Source organism: Mus musculus, chromosome 4 (genome assembly GCF_000001635.26).
Source record: "Mus musculus strain C57BL/6J chromosome 4, GRCm38.p6 C57BL/6J".
Classification (NCBI taxonomy): domain Eukaryota; kingdom Metazoa; phylum Chordata; class Mammalia; order Rodentia; family Muridae; genus Mus; species Mus musculus.
The window spans coordinates 42,808,664-42,825,023 of record NC_000070.6 but is presented as its reverse complement, the minus strand read 5'-3'; the positions used below and the strand labels follow the sequence as shown (position 1 = coordinate 42,825,023).

General features: G+C 43.5%; 1 long non-coding RNA gene across 1 annotated transcript in view; it reads right to left on the bottom strand.

Annotated features, from left to right (window-relative positions):
- Nucleotides 1–16,360, bottom strand: part of 4930578G10Rik (RIKEN cDNA 4930578G10 gene) — a 201,517-nt gene that overhangs the window by 46,783 nt on the left and 138,374 nt on the right. The gene's annotated exons all lie outside the window — the stretch shown is intronic.

Below are 16,360 nucleotides of genomic sequence, written 5' to 3'. Positions count from 1 at the left end.
CAGCAAGTGCTCTTAACCTCTCCAGGCCTAAGTCAGACATGTTAAATCCAGATTTTTTTCACTTGAGAGAGGGCTTTGCCGGGCTGAAAATATTTTGCTCTTTGGGGTCAGAGAATAAAAAGAATTGCCAGTATTTGTAACTGGTACTTGGAACACTTCCTAACCTGATCCTTCCTAATGGATGCTGTGCATCTTTTCATGTGCTTAACTGGCATCCATGCCTGCTCTTTGATCAAGTGCTATGTTTGCAGACAGAGCACTCATGCACATACAATTTAAACAATCTGACTCATTAAAATTGAATTATTTATATTCTTTTATTGAACTTTAACTTTTTACACCATCACACTGGAAAAGCAAGATTCAGATCTAAATTGACTTCTCATGATGGTGATAGAGGACTTTAAGAAGAACATAAATAACTCCCTTAAAGAAATACAGGAGAACACAGGTAAACAGGTAGAAGCACTTAAAGAGGAAAAACAAAAATCCCCTAAAGAATTACAGGAAAACACAATCAAACCGGTAAAGGAAATGAACAAAACCATCCAGGATCTAAAAATGGAATTAGAAACAATAAAGAAATCACAAAGGGAGACAACCTTGGAGTTAGAAAACATAGGAAAGAAATTAGGAGCCATAGATGCAAGCATCACCAACCGAATACAAGAAATAGAAGAGAGAATCTCAGGTGCAAAAGATACTATAGAAAACATTGACACAACAGTCAAAGAAAATGCAAAAAGCAAAAAGTTCCTAACCCAAAACATCCAGGAAATCCAGGACGCAATGAGAAGACCAAACCTAAGAACAACAGGTAAAGACAAGAGAGAAGATTCCCAATTTATAGGGCCAGTAAATATCTTCAACAAAATTATACAAGAAAATTTCCCTAACCTAAAGAAAGAGATGCCCAAGAACATACAAGAAGCCTACAGAACTCCAAATAGAATGGACCAGAAAAGAAATTCCTCCCATCATATAATCATCAAAACACCAAATGCACTAAACAAAGAAAGAATATTAAAAGCAGTAAGAGGAAAAGGTCAAGCAACATATAAAGGCAGACCTATCAGAATTACACCAGACTTCTCACCAGAAACTATGAAAGCTAGAAGATCCTGAGCAGATGTCATACAGACCCTAAGAGAACACAAATGCCAGCCTAGACTACTATAACCAGCAAAACTCTCGATTACCATAGAGATATTCCATGACAAAACCAAATTTATACAATATATTTCCATAAATCCAGCCCTGCAAAGGATAATAGATGGAAAACACCAACACAAGGAGGGAAACTACACCCTGGAAAAGTAATCTTTCAACAAACCCAAAAGAAGATAGATAGCCACATAAACATAATTCCATCTCTAACAACAAAATAACAGGAGGTGACAATCACTTTTCCTTAATATCTCTTAACATCAATGGACTCAATTCCCCCCAAAAGACATACACTAACAGACTGGATACATAAACAGGACCCAGCATTTTGCTGCATACAGGAGACCCACCTCAGTGACAAAGACAGACACTACCTCAGAGTAAAAAGTTGGAAAACAATTTTCCAAGCAAATGGTCCCAAGAAACACACTAATATCAAATAAAAATCAACTCTCAACCAAAGTTATCAAGAAAAGATAAGGAAGGACACTTCATATTGGTCAAAGGGAAAATCTACTAAGATGAACTCTCAATTCTGAACATCTATGCTCCAAATGCAAGGACACCCACATTCATAAAACAAAAACAAACAAACAAACAAAAACTTTACTAAAGCTCAAAGCACACATTGCACCCCACACAGTAATAGTGGGAGACTTCAACACCCCACCCTCAGCAATGGACAGATCATGGAAACAGAAACTAAACCGAAACACAGTGAAACTAACAGAAGTTATGAACCAAATGGATCTAACAGATATTTATAGAACATTTCATCCTAAAGCAGAAGAACATACCTTCTTCTCAGCACCTCAAGGTACTTTCTCCAAAACTGACCATATAATTAGCCACAAAACAGGCCTCAACAGATACAATAAGATTGAAATAATCCCATGCACCCTATCAGATAACCACAGACTAAGGCTGGTCTTAAATTCCAACAAAAACAATGGAAATCCCACACACACATGGAAGCTGAACAGCACTCTACTCAATGATAACTTGGTCAAGGAAGAAATAAAGAAAGAAATTAAAGGCTTTTTAGAATTTAATTAAAATGAAGACACACCGTACCAAAACTTATGGGGCACAATGAAAGCAGTGGTAGGAGGAAAACTTATAGCTCTAAGTGCCTCCAAAAAGAAACTGAAGAGAGCTTACACTAGCAGCTTGACAGCACACAGGAAAGCTCTAGAACAAAAAGAAGCAAATACACCCAAGAGGAGTAGACAGCAGGAAATAATCAAACCAAATAGAAACAAAAATAACTATAGAAAGAATCAACCAAACCAGGAGCTGGTTCCTTGAGAAAATCAACAAGATAGATAAACCGTTAGCCAGACTAAGTAGAGGGCACAGAGACAGTATCCAAATTAACAAAATCAGAAATGAAAAGGAAGACATAACAGCAAAGTATATCTTAAAATAACTATTCTTTTGTTGAATATCAACAGTTGAAAATGTTAAAATTATGTTCTATTGATAATTTTTCTCACTGTGCTCGAAATTAGCATTTTCTTAATGTTTAACTTCAAAGAGTTTCTGGTACTTTGAAATTTTAAAAATATACTTACTGATAGAAAGGAAGGAAGAGAGAGAGAAAGAGAGAGAGGAAGAAAGGAAGGAAGGAAGGAAGGAAGGAAGGAAGGAAGGAAGGAAGGAAGGAAGGAAGGAAGGAAGGAAAGTGACAGGGAAGGAATCTATAGAGTCCTGGCTATAGTAGTTAGGAAAAGCAGAGAAAAGAGACAGAAAAGCCCTTGAAGAGGACCAGTGCACAGTGCACATATTGCAAGGAGAGAGGCCACTGGGCCCAAGAGTGCCCTAACAAATGGAAGCTGGAGGTGGGCAATTCCAGGTCTTGGGAAAACAGCAAAGGTATTGGCCCTGGGGGAAGACAGTGTCCAGGGAGGATGGGGTTCAGATCCCCTCCCCAGGGAAACTCAGAGTGGAGGGGAAACCCACTCAATTCTTGATGGACACAGGGGCCCAACACTCAGTCCTCCTCCAAGCTGATGGGCCAGTCTCCAGTAAAAAACCTGAGTCCAAAAAGCTACTGGTACCAAGATGTATGTCACCAAAGAACAGTGGACATTAGGATGGGCCAGGTATCCCATTCATTTACTGTCCCTACCCTCTGTTGGGGCAAGACTTACTCTCCAAGATGGGGGCCCAGATACATTTCCTGCTCGATGGGCCACAACTAACTGGCCCAAAAGGAGAGCCCATGGGTGGAGAAAAGACCTCCCTGATTGACCCCTGTGGGGCGCCAAGGCGACCTGCTTTACAGATGGGAGCAGTTTTCTCCATACTGGTCAGAGATGAGCAGGTGCTGCCATGGTGGACGGCACAAACGTCATCTGGGTGGAACTTCTACCCCTGGCATGTCAACGCAGAAATCAGAGCTAATTGCCTTTATTAAAGCCTTGGAACTTGGGGCCGGCAAGAAGATTAACATCAACATGGATAGCAGGTATGGCTTTGCCACAGCCCACAACCATGGGGCTATATACCAAGAGAGAGGCCCGAGGCAATTACCAGGCTTGAGAAGTGGCTATGCAGGAGCCTATCCAGATTACGGGCCTGCAAGAGACACCCACTGGGAAATGGGACTGGACTAAGGGATGGCCTCACTTAGAATATACTGAAAAAGAAAGGACTCAGATTGCTACTCACCCTACCAACTACTACCTAGAGAAGGAAGGGCAATGGTGCACACAAGAAGGAAAATTATACCCCCTAGAAAGCAAGCAAAAGACTTACTAGGCCAAATGCACAGATGGACTCAGTTAGTAGATAGGGAGCTCAACCAAGCAGTCAAGGGATCTGAAGTCTATGTAACGAACCTCAGGTTTTAGGCCAGAGAGAACAGTGTACGGTATGCCAGCAAGTGAATGCTTATGCGGCCAAGGGTAAACAGGGCAGAAGACCTAGGGGAAAGAGGCCTGGAGTATACAGGGAGGTCAATTTTACAGAAGTTAAGCCAGGAAAATATGGTTACAAGTACCTTCTAGTGTTTGTAGATACTTTCTCTGGATGGGTTGAGGCTTTCCCCACCAAGCAGGAAACAGCTATCATGGCAGCCAAGAAGATATGAGAGGAAATTTTCCAGAGATTCAGTGTCCAAGGTAACTGGATCAGACAACGGTCCTGTTTTTGTCTCTAAGGTAAGTCAGGGATTGGCAGAGACATTGGGGACTAACTGGAAGCACCGTTGTGCATACTGTCCCCAGAACTCAGGCCAGGTAGAGAAAATAAATAGAACCTTAAGAGAGACTTTGACTAAATTGTCCTTGAAGACTAGCGCTGACTGAATGGTGCTCCTTTTCCTGGCCCTGTTCCGAGCCCAGAACACCCCCTACCATTTTAACCTGACCCCTTTTGAGATCCTGTATGGGACTCCCACTCCCTTGACCCCCACTCTTGATTCCTTCAGAGTGACTTTGCAGACTGACAAGAATCTTATGGCTTGATTTCAAGCTTTCCAGATCACCTACCAGAAATTGTGGCCTAAACTTAGTGCCCTGTATAACACAGGTACTCCAGGTTGGAGATTGGGTATATGTTAAGGGACATCATGCTGAAAACTTGGAAGCAAAGTGGAGAGGGCTGTTCCTGGTGTTGTTGACCACCCAGACCTCCATTAAAGTGGATGGAGTAACTTCCTGGGTTTACGTCAGACCAGCACCTGTGCCTGATGCCAACTGGATAGCAGCCAAACACCCAAGCAACCCCCTTCTGCAAGGCCAAAGAAACCTTGAGATGGCTATGATGTATCTTCCAGTGCTGAGCCTCAGCAGCCCCCACCAGGGTGACTTGGCAGGTGCTCTCAGCCACTGGGGATGTGACTTGGTCCACAACAGAGGAACACCCACATTGTATCTGGTGGCTGGACCTTGTCTTTGATCTCTGTGATTTAGCAGTGGGCCTTGACCCCTGGGGTGTCCACTGGGAGGGACTGCCCAAATGTGGGGGATGTGGGATATGTAAATCTAAACTGTGTCTCAGAATTGGCCTTGGAGGGTGGGGCTTAGGGTGAGGATACTCAAATTTGAGAAGTTTCTTGCAAGAAACCCCCATATATGTGTGACCTCGAGATGGGAGAAGCTAGCAGCAGGCCCATTAGTGCTAGGGGGCCAACCACTTTTTCTGTGCTACCTAGAGGTGTGAAGCATTGGGCCAAGGTGAAAGAAGGACTAGCCAAGTGGAAGAGAGAAAGAAAGAAAACCCAAGGTTGGTTTGAATCCTGGTTTAACAATTCTCCTTGGGTTACCACCCTGATCTCCTCCCTATTAGGCTTCTTAGTCATCTTGATTTTACTTCTGACTTTTGGCCCCTACATTTGCAACTGCTTGGCCACTTTTGTTAAGGAATGCATAGGTACAGTCCAGCTACTGATCTTAAAGCAGAGATACAAAGAACTAGATACAGAAGACCAGGAGTATGAGAAATCAGAATACCAGCAATAGCTTCGGGATTGAAACATGCACAAGAAAAAAGGGGGTGGGGGGGGATAAAGAGGTCAGCTCAGGACCTTTGGAAAATTCCACCAGGCACCCCTCCCCCTGGAAGAGAGAGGTCATGAAGCATGTAGGCACCCCTCCCCTCCAGAAGGGAGGGGGGACCAACCATTGGTCACCCGCAGAGACCAATCAATTTAAAAGTCACACTGTTCTGCCAATCATATTGTGCCTAGTTGCTGGTGCTCCATTCTGCCCCTGGAAACTGTATAAAAACTTGCTGAATGGGCTGCCTGAGGTTATTGCCTCTCCTTCAGGTGCAGGATGACCCCAGTGCACAGGAACAATAAATACCTCTTGCTTTAGCATCGATCCCCAGATCCATGTGGCTCACTCAGGGGGTCCTCGGTAGTTAAAGCTCACCAAAGTCTTACACTAACTTTAAATTTTTAAATAAGTGAAGTATATTCTGGAAATAAGTACTTTGTTTGATTTACAATCATTTCCTGCCAACTATAGCTTTTCTTTACATTGATTCTTATTCTTATCATTTTAAATTATGCATAGGGGTGTGTGTCTATATGTGGATGTGTGCTTATGTGTGGGGGCACTGGAATGTGGCCACCAGCTGTGCTATTGACAATCATAGGCCACCTGGCATGGGTTCTAGGAATTAAACTCAGGTCTCTGAAGAGCAGCAGGCACTCTTAACTGCTGCACCATTTCTTTACTTTCCCCTCTTCTTGCTTTCTTTCATTTTTAAAAAATGGTATCTTTGGCAGATTTTTTTTTATTTTGATGAAATCTAATATTTTTCCTGGGCCATTTATATTTTCAGTATCACATCTAAGAGTTCTATCCTGATTCATGGTCACAAGGATTTTCTTCTAAAAGCTTTATAGTTTTATGTGTCACATTTCAATTACAACCCGCTTGAGTTTTTTTGTTTGGGAAGGTGGTGTTTCTCTGTCTGGGTTAGGAGTCTAACACAGGCCTCCAGCAGGCCAAACAAGCACTGTGACACTGGGACCCACTATAAATCAGTTTTATATGTGGTGTGAGGTTTAGGATGTAGTTGACCTTTTGTATAAGGATGTCACAATCAACAAACACCACTTTATGAAAAAAGATCTTTTTCAAGTTTCTCTGATACAGAAATTCAAATATTGGCTACTGTACTGTGTAGATCTTCTCCTATATGTCTCGCTAATGGGTCTTTCTCTTTTACTACATTATGTAGATCACTATATTTTATAGGAAGTCTCACAATTGGATGATATGATCCCTCCAACATTCTTCCTTTTAAAAGTTATGTTCTTTTAGGAAAACCACCTTGATATGGTTTGGTGTATCTCCCCTCTTATGTTGCTGTCTTATATATTACATCCACATACACTGAAAACTTCATCATGGCCTGGGGATGGAGCCTGGTGCAGGTCACTTTTCCAGCATGTGTGAGGACCTGAGTTCAATTCCCAGCACTGTGAAATAAACTTGTGATAAGCTGTCTTTGTCATCAAGTTGATTGGATTAGAATCACATCTGGAATGTGTCTACAATGGTACCTTCCAGAAAGGTTTGACCAAAGAGGGAAAAACACATCCTGATTGTGAACAGCACCATTGCCAGACGAATCCAAGAGGACAGGGTGGCAACATCCCCATCTCTGCTTCCTGAGTGCAGGCATCCAGGTGACCAGACACCTCATGTCCCTTCTATGCCCTGGCGGAGAGCACGCTCACATTGTGAGACAAGATATGCCCGTCACATGTATTGGGTATTTGACCACACAGTGAGGAACAGAGCTGTTACAAGACTTCCAGTCTCTGCTGTCAGTGGCCAAGCGTTCGGTTGCAGAGGAAAGGTACCTGTTCTTTCTTTCCTAACGTTCTAAGTTCCCTTCGGCTACTGTTTCTCTCTTAAGCAATAACCACAGATGAGGTCTTCCAGTAACAGATCCTTCATTTTCCTTTTACCTTCAGTCTGAAGAATATTTCAGTAGTTACAGAATTCCGTCTGGGTAATTATTTCCTTTTCAGCATTTGAAAAGTATTGTTCCACTTTCTTCCGGTTGTCATGGTTTCTCATGAGAATCTATAATCACTGAAATTTTATTCTGCTTCATGAATATGTTGCTTTTTGTTCTGGTTACTTTCAGAACTTCTTCTGTGTCTCTGTCTTTCATCACTTTGATTATTAGGTGTCTGGGCATAAAGTCCTTTGTATTTATTCCTTTTTTTTGGGTATTTTAAGCTTCCTAAATTGAGAAGGTTTTAGAAAAAAATTTTTTTTTGAGGCAAGGTCTCTCTATGTAGCCCTGTCTATCTCAGAACTCACTAAGCAAACCAGACTGGCCTCAAACTCAGAGATCTACTTGCCTCTACTTCCCTAGTGCTATGATTAAAGGTGTGCCACCATAGCCAGCTAAACCTAGTTCATCTCATGGATTTTCTATTTTCCATCTGTTTCTTCTGTTTTCCTTCTAACTTTCTATGAGAATCTTCAGTATTTGGCTATCCTTGGCATTGTTACACATATTTTTCTACCAGAGATTTTTCTGGTTTTTCATATTCTGAATAACTGCCTTGATCCTAGACATTTTGAATATTATTCTATGGATCTTCAAGTCTTACTTAAATCCTACTAATGGTGTTGGTATTTTAGCTTTAGCAGACAATAGATCCAGCTGGATTCAGGCTCTAAGTTCTAAGTGGCCTTCTGCGAGCTGAGCTTCCATGTCAGCTCAATTTTCAAAGCCTTGCTATACTATTCAGCTCCTTCCCACGTGTTCACCGCCAAGTGTTCAGTGTGGGCTTTGAACACCAATTTTTCCAGAGAAGAGCTCTCAAAGACTGTGCACACTGACAAGGGTTGGCGCAACTCTGTGCATTCCAAAGGTAGAGCTGCTACATAAACAACTTTCAAGATTGCCTTCTCGAGCTGCTAGCATCCCAATATTTACCTTTGCGACTCCTCTTTTCTTATCCCGCAGTAAGGGAAAGCCAGTGATTTGTTTACCCCACTTCACCACTTCCCACAATGCATTAGGACCAAGCAGCAGGAGGCACCATAGGGGCTTGCCCGATCCTTGACCTCAGCTCCTCGAAATAGAAACTTCTTTATGACTGCCATTGCCAAAGTGATGAAAGATTTTTGAACCAGAATTATTACAGGACTTCTACTGAAGTCTCTCTGCCCATGCCAGTGTGTAGGTTGAGGTTTCAGACTGAATTAAATTTAGTCCGAAAAAAATTTTTTTTTCAAAAAGCCACCACTGGTGCTGTGGTTCGTGAGCCCCGGCTTGCTGTGCTGGTTCTTCTCTGCAGATTCCAGCTTCAGTGAGCAAGGGGCATTCGCTGGGAGGCGCTTAATGCATTCTACTCAGAGCTGAGAGCTCACTTGATGATCCTGTTTCTGCCCTGCAAAGGCACAAATAGTGCCTTTCTGGGTCTGTTGAATGTGGGTCCCAAAGGTTGGCAATGGTTCTTGATGTGAGGGAGTCCCAGAATCCAGGAGGACCCGGTGCACAAGTGTCCTTTCCCCTGGAGAGGTAAATCTTGAATTTTTTTGAGTTTTGTTTTGTAAGAGAAACATTGTGTTGGTGCTCACCTGATCTTACCACAACTGTAATAAAATATTGAAGGATTTTATAATTGCAGATTGATTTTGTGGTTTTTAGAACTACACAAGGAACATGATTGTGTAAGGATACGATGCTCTTCTTAATTAAATAAAATGCAAACCTTTTACAATAAAGAGCCAGGTGTAGTGGCACACGCTTTTAAAACCAGAACCCAGAAGGCAGAGGCAGGTGGATCTCTAGGCCAGCCTGGTCTACATAGTGAGTTCCAGGATAGCCAAGGCTATGCAGAGAAACATTGTCTCAAAAGAAGAAGAGGAGGAGGAGGCAGAGGCGGAGGAGGCGGAGGCGGAGGAGGCGGAGGAGGAGGAGGAGGAGGAGGAGGAGGAGGAGGAGGAGGAGGACAAGGGATGGAGGGAGGGAGGGAGGGAGGGAAGGAGGGAGGGAGGGAGGGAGGGAGAGAGAAGACAGGGGCAGCAAACAAAGGTTGCCTAGATTTTGTGTCCAGATATTATTTTTATGGCAGTTACTTGCCATCTCTGACCTCAGCTCCTGTCGTGGGGAGACAACTGCTCTTTATCACTGTGGTTCTTATATGCACTCCAGACTCTTGTTAGGCTCACCCGTGTCTGACTGAGATAACAGAATATTCAGGTGAGATCCCAGTAAATAACAAATGAGGGGGCTGGAGAGATTGCCCTGCAGTCAAGAGCACTGGATGTTCTTGTAGAGGACCCAGGTTCAGTTCCTGGCATCCACATGGTGGCTTACATATGCTCATAACTCTAGTTCCAGAGACTCTAATGCCTTCTTCTGACTTCTGAGGGCACCAGGCATGCATGTGGTGCACATATATGCACTGAGACAAAACACTCATACACAAAAAATAAAAATGCATTAAAAAACAACAAATGAGAAAAAAACTGGAAAGCGATAGTCCTTGTGGGACTGGAGGTTTCAAGGTAGGATGGTATTCAAGGGGGTTTCCCCTTCTCTGAGGAGAAGGGGAGGGGTAATGGGGGAGGAATTTTTAAGGGTGGGACTGGGAGGAAAAGAAGGAGGGGGCTGTAACTGAGATGTAAAGTGAATAAATTAATGGATTAAAAAAAAAAAAACAGGGCTGGAGAGATGGCTCAGTGGGTAAGAGCACCCGACTGCTCTTCTGAAGGTCCGGAGTTCAAATCCCAGCAACCACATGGTGGCTCACAACCATCCGTAATGAGATCTGACTCCCTCTTCTGGAGTGTCTGAAGATAACTACAGTGTACTTACATATAATAAATAAATAAATCTTTTTAAAAAATTAAAAAAAAAACAGAAAGCAAACTGAATGAACAACTTTGCCATATATGTCAAAGACGTATTTAAGATTGTACAGGGTTCTTTGCCGCTTGGGGAATCCTTGGGTTTGTCTTCATATTCTTTTGGCTTCCATAAGGTGGAGCCACCGGAGCACAGCTCTGAGGTTTGAAGGAGAAGGTTCCCCTAAGGCTCCCTATTTGAACACTTGGTCCCAAGGTGGTGGTGCTTTCGGGGGAGCTATGGAGCCTTTCCAAGGTTCCTAACCGGAGGAAGTACCTCACTGAGAGCTTACTTTGAGCCCAATTTCACTTCTGCCTGTTCCCGCCCCATCTTTCTTTCTCCTCCCTTCCCCTACATGTGGATGAAGATGCGATGAGCCAGCTTCCTGCTTCTGCCCCCATGCCTTCCCCACTATGATGGAGTCTATCCTCTGGAACCACAGGCTGAAAACTCTCTTCCCCAGGTTCCTTTGTTTCCTTGTTTGTTTGGTTTTTGAGACAGGGTTTCTCTGTGTAGCCCTGGCTGCCCTAGGACTTTCTCTGTAGACCAGGCTGGCCTCAAACTTGGAGATCTGCCTGTCTCTGCCTCCCGAGTGCTGGGATTACTGGCATATGCCACAACCCAGCTCCCTAAGGTCCTTTTTGTCAGGATATTTTATCCCAGTAACAGAATAGTAACTAATATAGAAGTAATTACATGAAGTAAGCCCATATAATTTCTCGAGTCTGTAAGGTTTCTATGTTGAAGACCTCTAGGTCCTAGACACTTAATACAAAATTACTTCTTGCTCAGATCCTATCTCTGGCCAATAGCAATTTTCCTTCAACAATGAGTCAGTGTTATTATTTAACTGAAAATATTCTTCAGCATCCTAATCATGCATGAATCATCCAGGTCCTTCCTAAGCACTTAATCCAGCTATACAACACCGAAACAAAAGAAGGTGTCCACACTGAACCCTCAAAGGCTGCGTGAAAGAGGGGCAGGATTATGAGTGACAGGAAAAGTGTTAGGACAGAATGTGCCCAGGAAGACGAGGTGGCTGGCTCTGTTTAGTTGAACCACAAGCAAGAATTGATACCTAAGAGGTTAAGATAGTAGAGCTCAGATTTTTAAAAAATTATTTATTTATTTATTTATTTATTTATTTATTTATTTATTTATTTATTTATTTATTTAATGTATGTGAGTACACTGTAGCTGTGCAGATGGTTGTAAGCCTTCATGTGGTTGTTGCGAATTGAATTTTTAGGACCTCTGCTCACTCTGGTTGGCCCCGCTCGCTTCAGTCAACTCTGCTCACTCAGTCCCTGCTTGCTCCGGTCCAAAGATTTATTTATTTTTATACATAAGTACACTGTAGCTGACTTCAGACACTCCAGAAGAGGAGGTCAGATCTCATTACGGGTGGTTGTGAGCCACCCTGTGGTTGCTGGGATTTGAACTCAGAACCTCTGTAAGAGCAGTCAGTACTCTTACCAGCTGAGCCATCTTGCCAGCCCCCAGAGCTCAGATTTTAACATATGTATGAGATTGTCAAATTGTCTCCTGTCCTTTTAGCCTGTCAGTTATTCCTAATTACCCCCGCCTTCCATCTGCTTCTCTTTACAATTAAATGGAGACATCTCAGAAGCTTTCCTTTATGATTCACAAACAACTTTATCGCCATTACTGAGCTCCCCGGGGGAAGCTCAGTATTTCAGATGAAGGAAAAATCCTTTTCTCTATGGGGAGGGCAGGACTCTGCCTTAAAACATCTGTGCACCTCTCTAGGCCTTGTGCTCAGTTTCTTTCTGTAGGTCAAACTTGCAAGGCTCAAGGCTCATGATGGCCTCTTTCATCCTATTATTATCAGTACTGTCACATAGTATGGTGGTGCACACCTTTACTCCAGGGACACCGAGTCAGAGGATCTCTATGAGTTTGAGGCCAGTCTGACCTACACAAGTTCCAGGACACCTCACCTTGTCTACTCACCCACCACATGTGCGCCTGGAGCTCATGGAAGCCAGAAAGGGGTGTCAGATCCCGTAGCATTAGATTTACAGACAGCAGTGACGGGTTCTGGGAACTGAACCTGGATCTTCTGGAAGAACAGGAAGTGCTTGTTACTGTTGAACCATCTCTCCTGTCCCAGTATGTGATCACATTCTTGTGTTGACAGTGGTCCCTGTCTCCACCAAGTGTTTCTGGATTCTTGGCATCATATTCTAGGAATTGAAATAAGCACACATGGACTGAAAAGTAGCCAGGAAGCTGTTCAAAATCAAGATGCTAGAATAGATGGGAAATCTGCTAATAAAAGTGGCAGCAGCCCATATGAACGAGAGAACACTCGGGGTACCACGTTCACACCCAGGACATCTTTTATGGGATCTAAAGAGCAAAGGAACTATTTACCACAAGCCATAATTGGATAGTTCTCTTTTTGATTGACATATTTGAATTATATAACCTTTTCTTCTATTGCACATGACTCTTCCCACAATGCATCTGATTTTTAAATCTTATGCATATCCAAACATGCATAGGCATAAGATGGTAAATAGGAGCTTCTCCCTGTTCACTCAGAGGACACAGCCTGCCCTGTTGTACATGCATCAAAACTAGCTCAGCCTGCATTGGTCCTCCTACCCTTGTTCCTAAGTATAACTGAAGTACATATAAATAGAAACTGTCTATGTGTGATGGCTGTTAAAGGGAAAAGAAATTAGTCCATTGTTTGGAGAGAAGTTTGTGCAGGCAACTTGATGCAGATGGGGAGGGTCTCGGTTGCTAGCATGTTGCTAGGTGCTCAGATGTGTGCATTATACATGCAGGTGTGGGTCCTAGGCTGCTGTGATGGTTTGTATATGCTTGGCTCAGGGAGTGGCACTATTAGAAGGTGTGGCCCTGTTGGAGTAGGTGTGTCACTGTGGGTGTGGGCTATAAGACCCTCATCCTAGCTGCCTAGAAGTCAGTATTCTGCTAGCAGCCTTCATATGAAGATGTAGAACCCTCAGAGCTCCTTCTGCACCATGCCTGTCTGGATGCTGCCATGTTCTTGCCTTGGTGATAATGGATGAACCTCTGAACCTGTAAGCCAGCCCCAGTTAAATGTTGTCTTTTATAAGACATGCATTGGTCATGGTGTCTGTTCACAGCAGTAAAACCCTAACTAAGACAGCTTCTGAGCATGTTAATAGAAGACGGGTCTGTGTATCCCCCAAGCTAAGTAGAGTCTCCGTTTGCTAAACTATTTCCTATGCTTCCCCACCTCACTTTGTGTGTGTGTGTGTGTGTGTGTGTGTGTGTGTGTGTGAGAGAGAGAGAGAGAGAGAGAGAGAGAGAGAGAGAGAGAGAGAGAGAGAACATGCTCATGTATATAAATGCAGAGGTCAGTATCAGCTGTCTTCCTTATTTTTTGTGACAAGGTCTCTCACTGAACTTGGAGCTTGCTGATTCAGCTAGACTATCTGTCCCCACTTCTCAACACCACACCTTACACAGCTGCTGAGAATGGAACTCAGGCCCTCAGTCACACCAAGCTCTTTACCAACTGAGCCTTCTCCCCATAGTCTTAGTTTATAGGTTAGTAGAGTGTGCCAATACACTACAAGAATTTTTTCGAGAGGTGGGGAAGCTATTGAGTTAAATACAGAAGTTGATATAAGTAGCTATTGCGGGGACTAAAGATGGCATTGGCTCCTTTGTTTATCAGCACATGTTCATTGTACAAAGCCATGGGTCTCAATGACATTTTTTGTTCAAGTTTGTTGTCCATATCCATTCCCTATTACCCCCCTGTGTGTCAATCTTACCCCTTCCTGATAGTTTCTTTCCTCTTGCAAAGTAGTTTTGCCTATATTTTCATGCCATATAGGCATGTGCGAGCTCCACTTATGAAAGGAAACCTTTAATGATTGTCTTTCTGGGTCTGGCTCATGCCACTTGGTATGAACTCCAGTTCCATTCATTTCCCTGCAGATGGTAGTGTTTCAGTCTCCCTCATGGCTGAATAAAGCCTCATTGTACATATACATACAGCACATCTTAACTTGTCCTCTTTAATGGCTGTATAGGATGAGCCCATTGGTTGTTGTGAGCAGTGCTGTTGTGTAACTAACTGGAAAGGAGCAGGTCTGAAGGTCACTGAGGGTGGAACCCGAATCCTGACCAGCTTTAAGCCCCTCCTCTGTGTCCCTGGTAACACTAAAATTTTAAGGAAGCAGGAAGAATCCCATTTTATGTGGGAATTTGAGATTTTTTTTTTATTACATTTTATTTACCTACTGGGAGTACAGGAGCACACACACCAGCAGTGTACCAGTAAAAGCCAGACGACAATCTGTGGGAACGTGAAAGGCAGCCTGTGTTCTGGTTGAGCGAAGCTTACCACGGAGACTCAGTAGAAAACTCTACAAGGGATGGAACAGTGAGTCATGTTCTCAGACGTAGGTGCTGACACCATGGAGCCCCCAACTCCATAATCCTGTGACTATCAGTCACGCAGACAATGTCACAAGCTCCTGGCATTCTGGCTAGACTCCACCCCACAGTTACCTGACTATAGCCAGGCATGCTCCTCCCCGCAACTACCCTGCAACTGCGAGATAGCCCATCCCACTATAAAAGGGGCTGCTTGGCCCCTCCTCTCTCTCTTAAGCTCACACCTCTCTTATTCTCATCTCTAGTTTTCCTTCTCTTCCTCCCTTCCCCCTTCTCTCCACGTGGCCATGGCCGGCCTCTCTTTTTCTACCTTCTCTTTCTCTCTGCCTTTCTACAATAAAGCTCTAAAACCATGAACCGTCTCTGCTCGTCAAGACCCACTGTGCTTGAATGATGGACTAGGCCTTCCCTTAAAGAGCTGCGTCAAATCTTCCGATAGAAGGCCTCCCAGCATTTCCAGCCGACACCACCAGACCAAGGACTCTCGCCCGAGTGGAAACCACCCAGAGCCCCTTCTTCCTCTTTCCCCTTCTCCCTTCAGCCCTGGGGCTGACTGAGCCGCCCCTGGGGTCTCCACCCATTCTCAGCTCTTCCTCCTACAAAGCCTCTCTCTCTCCTCCTCCTCTTCCTCTTCTCTCTTTCCTCCTCAGCTCTCTTTATTCTATATCTTAGGCCTGCAGGACTTTATACACACTCTTTAGTGAGACAGCTTTCTTTTGTCAGAAATCTTGTAAGAGTAGTTAGGAATAATATATGGTAAACATTTCACAGGACAACCTCGAAACCATGTATCATCTCAGGGGAACACAGAAGTCATGAGGACAGCTGAGAACCCACACAGGACATGGCTCCTTCCAGACACTTAAGCCTCAGCCTTGTAGCAAGCCCCCAAACCATTTAAGGAGATGACCAGCAATTTCTCTTCTCTGTTTATATATGGAAGTGCTCGTTTGACTTGCAAAAAAGAAGACAAAAATGTCATTTTATGATTATGATGTTATAACAGAAATGTAGGAGTGTGAAATTTATAATGTTATAGACAAATTTAGTATGAAATGCAAATATCACAGTAGAGCAGGCTGGGTGTCTTAATCTCAGCCTAAGCTGGGACAGGATCCCTGCCTTCCTAGTTCAGCTCACTAAAGAGCCCAGTGCTCAGGAGGAAAGTGGTAAGAGGGTGATAATTCCAGGGGACCTGGGATGATTTGCACCTCATAAATCTTTCTTAACTCCTCTCAGGAGTTAATATTTACAGTGGTGACTTGTCCCTGTACTATGTCACTTGGTAGTTAACAGTTGCTACTTGGGATAATACAGACTGCTACTTATAGTGACTGAGACAGCTTGAAAACACATAACAACCTCCATACCTGATCCTTCAAAGGACCCCAGCACCACGAGAAAAGCATACATTGCTTTTCTCATT